The sequence below is a fragment of the Chaetura pelagica genome, unplaced genomic scaffold (genome assembly GCF_000747805.2).
Source record: "Chaetura pelagica isolate M959 unplaced genomic scaffold, ChaPel_1.0 scaffold67, whole genome shotgun sequence".
NCBI lineage: Eukaryota > Metazoa > Chordata > Aves > Apodiformes > Apodidae > Chaetura > Chaetura pelagica.
The window spans coordinates 390,396-396,395 of NW_009954107.1; positions in this window are offsets into that span (position 1 = coordinate 390,396).

Below are 6,000 nucleotides of genomic sequence, written 5' to 3' on the forward strand. Positions count from 1 at the left end.
GAAATTATTCAAACATTGTTAGTGGCTAAAGGGTCTTAAATATGAGAAAAAAGCAACTTAAGTGTGTGATTTTGTACCATTAAGCTAGAGCCATTTTTAAGCTAAAGCCACTAATAAGCTTTGATTTTAAATTAAAAACCTTGTTTGTATGTGGTGGTCATCATCTTGGCTGACACAGCCATTCAAACTGCAGTTTCAATCAAAAAATCCATGGCTCTATAGGTTAAATTGTTAACAGATGTAAGGTGTGTCAGTGTTAACATTTTAGTTTGGATCAGGAGCCTGCTGTTCTTGACAGTTCTTTGTAACTTGCACTGCATAAGATAGTGAGCAAATCTCTCAGATGAAACTAACCTTTAAAATGTTCTCCAAGCATGAAACAAGTGCAATTAAACTAGCAGTAAGCATTCAGTCCATGGGATCTGATTATGGCTAGCCCAAATACATACAGTGTGACTTTCAGGTCCATTATGCTCTACAAATCTGCTCCTGTTGTGTGGTATTTCTTGCAGTGCATTTCTATCTAGTGTTAGATCCTATGCATGTGTCAGAGATACAGTGTAACTATTTCTGTGAGAAGTACAGAGTCCTGCCATGTTATCAGTTGTTAAAATGAACAATCAAAAAGTGATATTCTGAAATCCCAGGAAAACTATCATTAGAATCAAATACTTAAAATTAACCACTAATTCTAATGAATATCATATTTATTTACAAAAATACATATCTGCTTTCTGCCATTAAACCCTCAAAGACAAATATGATCAACTCAAATGAGCAGGTTGGCCATCAATTGTCAGATCTTTCTTTACTGTAATATTCCCTCTGCCCCTGTAAGTCTCTACCTCTCTTCCCCTTATTTCTTTTAACTCTAAAAGAGTTCACCCACCCCTTACCCAGCCAAGCACACCCATTTGTCTTTGTCTCTTCCTCACTGCAGTTCCTCCTAGATTATACCACTTTTTAATCCCTTCATCTGTAAATGCCAAGCTTGACCCACTTAAGATCAGGAAGTAGTGGCAAATCAGCCAAGGAGAACATGCAGTCTGGCTGTCCTGGCAGTAGGGACCCATGCTCTCTTGTCAAGGGGTTGATGCACTGAGCATCTGATCCCTACCAAGATGGCATCTGAGTTCTCACCAGCAAGAGTGGAGACCACTCAGCTCCTGTACTGGCCAGCCACTGCCTGCTGCTGCACTACACAAAGGACAAGCAGCATTTTGACATGCCCCTCCCATGTTAAATGAAGATCAAGATCTTACTCATGTAAAATGTACCAAGTGTTCTTCCCTTGCCAACTGCAAATCTGCCAACTATAGCACCACCTTAAATATTTTTGTAGGTAATGCCTAGTAGGCCTTTCAGGATGGCTGCAGTATAAAGCACCTTACACAAAGGAAGGATAGCACATAAAAAGCAATACAGTGATGATATAGATTTAGGTGTGGTTTTGTGTTTGAACACATACTGACTTGGTAACTTTTTTGAATGTTAGAAACTAACACTTGTGAAGTACATTAAGTACCTTGTGAATGATTCAAGGTACTTTAGTACTGGTTAAACCTCAAAGTTATCCAACCAATCTTTCACTTTTAAAAATGAAAACCATCTGAAATACATGTGTCAGACAGTACTGAAATAAATCACAGAAAAAAACCAAAACAACTCAACATTAAAGTACATAAATTACAAGCAGTGATAACTTTCTTTTAAGCATTGTGCTTTCATAATCAAGGAAAAGGATGATTTGTATAGAGAGGAAAGTCAGGGCTTTTTTTGTTTTTGTTTTTGTTTTTTTTTTTAATCTAGTAACATACAAATTCTGAGCATGTGCAACTCCACACTCTGAATTTGTATGCTATATATCCTGTGAAGGCCCTAAGTGCTTTCAGAAAGTCTTAAGACTTTCCATTTAATAAAAATGGAAAACTAGCCTCTTAAGCATCCTGTGGCTTGAATCAGAAATATTTGACATTACTGCACACATACTGTGCATCACCACAAAGGCTGTTAATAAAGTACAGTTATAGCACACTCAAGATGAGTCAACATGTTTCCTGCAACAAAAAGGAACAGACCTCATCTTAGGAGGTATAAACAAACACATATGTAAAGTATCAGAACCAACAACGATGTTGTATTCACCTCCAACAACGTACCTTGTGGTTTAGGGTTATTAATTTTGCTTTGTAGGTATAGCTGATACTACAAGAAGTATCCAAGCAAGCAACCTTCTCCCAGCCTATGCAATCAGTGCTTGCACAGATGGCACCTCTCCTTTCAGGTGGAAATTTCTACCTCTTCAGACCAGGGATCCACCCCCCAGTTTTCAGAAAGGAGTGTTTGAGAGGTAAGGGGTTGGAAGGGTAAGGTCTTTTGATTACAAGGCTTCTGCTATCAATGTCAGATGTTCTTTAGTACACTCCAAAATCCTCTGACTCTAATAACTGTCGCTCTGTCAGGGATCCCCCCCACTTAAACCTTCTGAATGCCAAATCACCTTCTTGTATTCTGCACTTGGGAGAGTAAAAATGCTAAACATATCATCTGCCTAACTGAACAAGTTACCATGCAAAAATATACTAGTTCAACCCCCACCCTCCTCTTTCTCATTTTTGGCTGAGGTGTTAAAAAAAACCCAAAAAAAAACAAATTAAAAAAATGTCTAGAAGAGTGGAAAAAATTTTAAGACAACTAGAAAAGTCCAATTTCTGAGGGTTTGTTTAATTTAAAAGCTGAAATACAGGAAAATATAAAATCTGTAGAACAGACTAACCCAAAACCTGTTTGTTCTTAGGTACAGTAAACAGTGGTAAAGATCAGCTAGGGCAGCTGCTTCCAGCCATGAGACAAACCACACATACTCAGCCTACCTACCCCTCCTTAGTCAGAGCTTTCATTTTTGCTACTAAGAATCAACGAAGCATGCAAAGGAGGAAATAACTCTCAGGAAACTTCCCCTTGAGGGAAATCCCCAATTAATTAAACAACCAGCCGGTTTAGTAGACACCCAAATTTTCCAAGCTCAGAGCACAATACCTGCTACAGCTGTTATGCACACCATATGCCCTCCAAACTTGGGTACCAGTTTCCCACATCCAAACCATGATTGGTCCATGGCCAATCTACAAAGCAGGAAGCCTCAAACCCAGCTCAGAATAAACAACACTACAAATTTATCCAAGCCCTGTTCCTCCACACAGACATACATCCTGCACTGCCCCTGCTCCTACACCTCAAGATGGAAGGACTGGTTGAGGCACAGGCACACTGTGATTTTTCTTTTCATTCAGTCAGAATTTCCTATGCCACACCTTGCAACTATTAGCTTCTACCCTTTCATGGTGTACCTCCAAGAAAAATCTGGCTCTGGCATGTTACAGGTAACCATGTTGCTGTTGATCAACCACCTAGACATAACCAAATGGGGGTGAATCCCTCTGTTTAGATTACAACCTACATATATTTCCTCCTGATGCATTACAAACTTCTTGATGGCTCATGAGACAGTAGCAGACTTGTGCTTTAACTGAGTAATTCGACCAGGCCATGGAAACCTCCATTTGCCCTAAATCAGATCTCACAGGACCTAAATGAAGCTCAGATCAGAACTACCATTGTTTCTAGAGCATCTGAAACCACTCGTCCAGCTGATTCTCAGTTGCCTCTAATGCCTTCCAGTGTTTTTTTCTCTCTCCTCAGTAGAGACAAGGAAGGAGGGAAGACCTGCTACTTCAAATCTATGGGGTCAACACATCCAGCCATTGATGCCCTTTTTCATCTGAGTTTTGGGTTCTTCTTACTTCATGGGTTGTTGATTGTTTTTGTTGGCTTGGTTTGTGGCTTGTCTCTCTCTGCTGGACACAAAGGAAAATATTCTTCCCTCTATGCTGCAAGATATAGTTTAACTCCCAAACCTATGACAAGTTAGCCCTCAGAACAGTGGTTCTGTCTCCAGAGACAGGCCCGCTGGAGATGCTCCAAAGTACTTTGGAGCCCTTTTAAAAGGATTCCAACAGAAGGCACGCAATCTCCTGGCTGTTTCAAGCAAGGATTCAGTTCAGCAAATTGGCACTAAAGTGTCCTGGAACAGAGTCAATTGCTGTCATCTGTTAGAGCAAATGAAAGCACATGACTATCAGAGAAACCTAGATGACTGAAGGGCAAAGGCTTTCAAGTTAATGTACAAAGAAGGGGTGGGAAAGAAGAAAAAAAAAAATTCCTCTTGAGCCAAAAAGAAGCCATTCTTATACTTCAAAAAGTTGCAATACATTTGCTGAGAGGTGTGGATCTGTAGCTCCAGGAATTCACTCATACACACACATTAAATGTTTGTTCTTCATTGAAGGTCACCTTGTGACCCCATGAGCAGAAAGGCTGGGTCAGACACTACCAAGGTTACATGTGGATGACACCAAGCTGTGTCTGTGGTTGACACACTGGAGGGAAGAGAGGCCATCCAGAGGGACCTTGACAGGCTGGAAAGGTGGGCCCATGCTAACCTCATGAAGTTCAACAAGGCAAGTGCAAGGTCCTGCACCTGGGTTGGGACAAACTCAAGCAAAATACAGGTTGGGTAGAGAATGTAAAGAGAGCAGTCCTGAAGAAAAGGACTTGGAGGTGCTGGTCAAACAAAAGCCCCACATGAGTGGGCAGTGTGCACTTGAAGCCCACAAAGCCAACAGTGTTCTGGGCTGCATCAAAAGAAGTGTGACGAGCAGGTCAAGGGAGGTGATTCTGCGTCTCTGCCCGTGAGACCCCACTTCATCATCCAGTTCTGGAGCCCTCAAGACAGGAAGGACATAGAGCTCTTGAAGCAAGTGCAGAGGAGGGCCACAAAGATGATTCAAGGGTTGGGCAGGCTGAGAGAGGTGGGGTTGTTCAGCCTGGAGAAGACTCCTAGGAGACCTTACAGAGGCCTTCCAGCACCTGAAGGGACGTACAGGAAAGCAAGGAAGGGGCTTTTTACCAGTGTGTAGTGATAGGATGAGGGGTAATAGTTTTAAGCTGGAAGAGGATAGACTTAGGTTAGACATTAGGAAGAAATTCTTTACTTTATGGGTGGGGAGACACTGGAACAGGTTGTCCAGCGCAGTTTTGGATACCTTCTCCCTGGAAGTCTTTAAGGGCAGGTTGGATGGGGCTTTGAGCAACCTGGTCTAGTGGAAGGTGTCCCTGCCCATGCAGGGGGGTTGGAACTAGATGATCTTTTAGGTCCCTTCCGACCCAAACCATTCCGTGATTCTATTCTGTGATCATATGATGGGAGTGATGATGCCCATCAGGCCTGTCTAAACCAGGCAAGGCTGCTCACTGATGAGAATCCCAAGAAAATGACCAGAACACCCTTCAAACCCAGAGGAAAAAGCAGCAGCTTGTAATTCAAATAAAAAATAAGGACAATTAGTCATATGCTGTTTGATAGAAGTATCAGCAGGTTCTGGAAGGACCTTCACAAGGCAATCCATCTCTATAAGCTTAAGTGACATTACTTGCATCAGTGCCTCATGGGCTGCCAGACACTGTTTCTCACTACATGGAAGAGTCCCATGTCTGGCTTTCTCAGAGACCAAAAGACTGAAGTTATGTGTGTCATCATCCTGATGCACCAGCTGGGGGATGGATTATCTGTGCATGCCTTCATTAAGCTCCAAGAACACTACTCAAACGTCAGATTCCTTAGGACATGATAAGACTAATAAAAGCAGCTACTGCAGACTGTTGGGAGTCAGGTATCACCGCCTTTCAAATGACAATCGGTACACCACTTCCTCTGCTTCATCTAAGCAATGGTTCTGTGTTCATCACCTGTCTCAAAAAGTACAGCACAGGGTAGCCCAAACCTCAGCAGACCTCAGCGTACCTCTCAAGCTCTCAAATCACCATTGATCATTCCCCGTTTGAAACTACATAGAAGCATAAATCTCTGCTATTATCACAGCTCAAAAGCAAATGAGAAACAACAATCCTTTCACCAATAATTTGCACAGTAACCTGTTC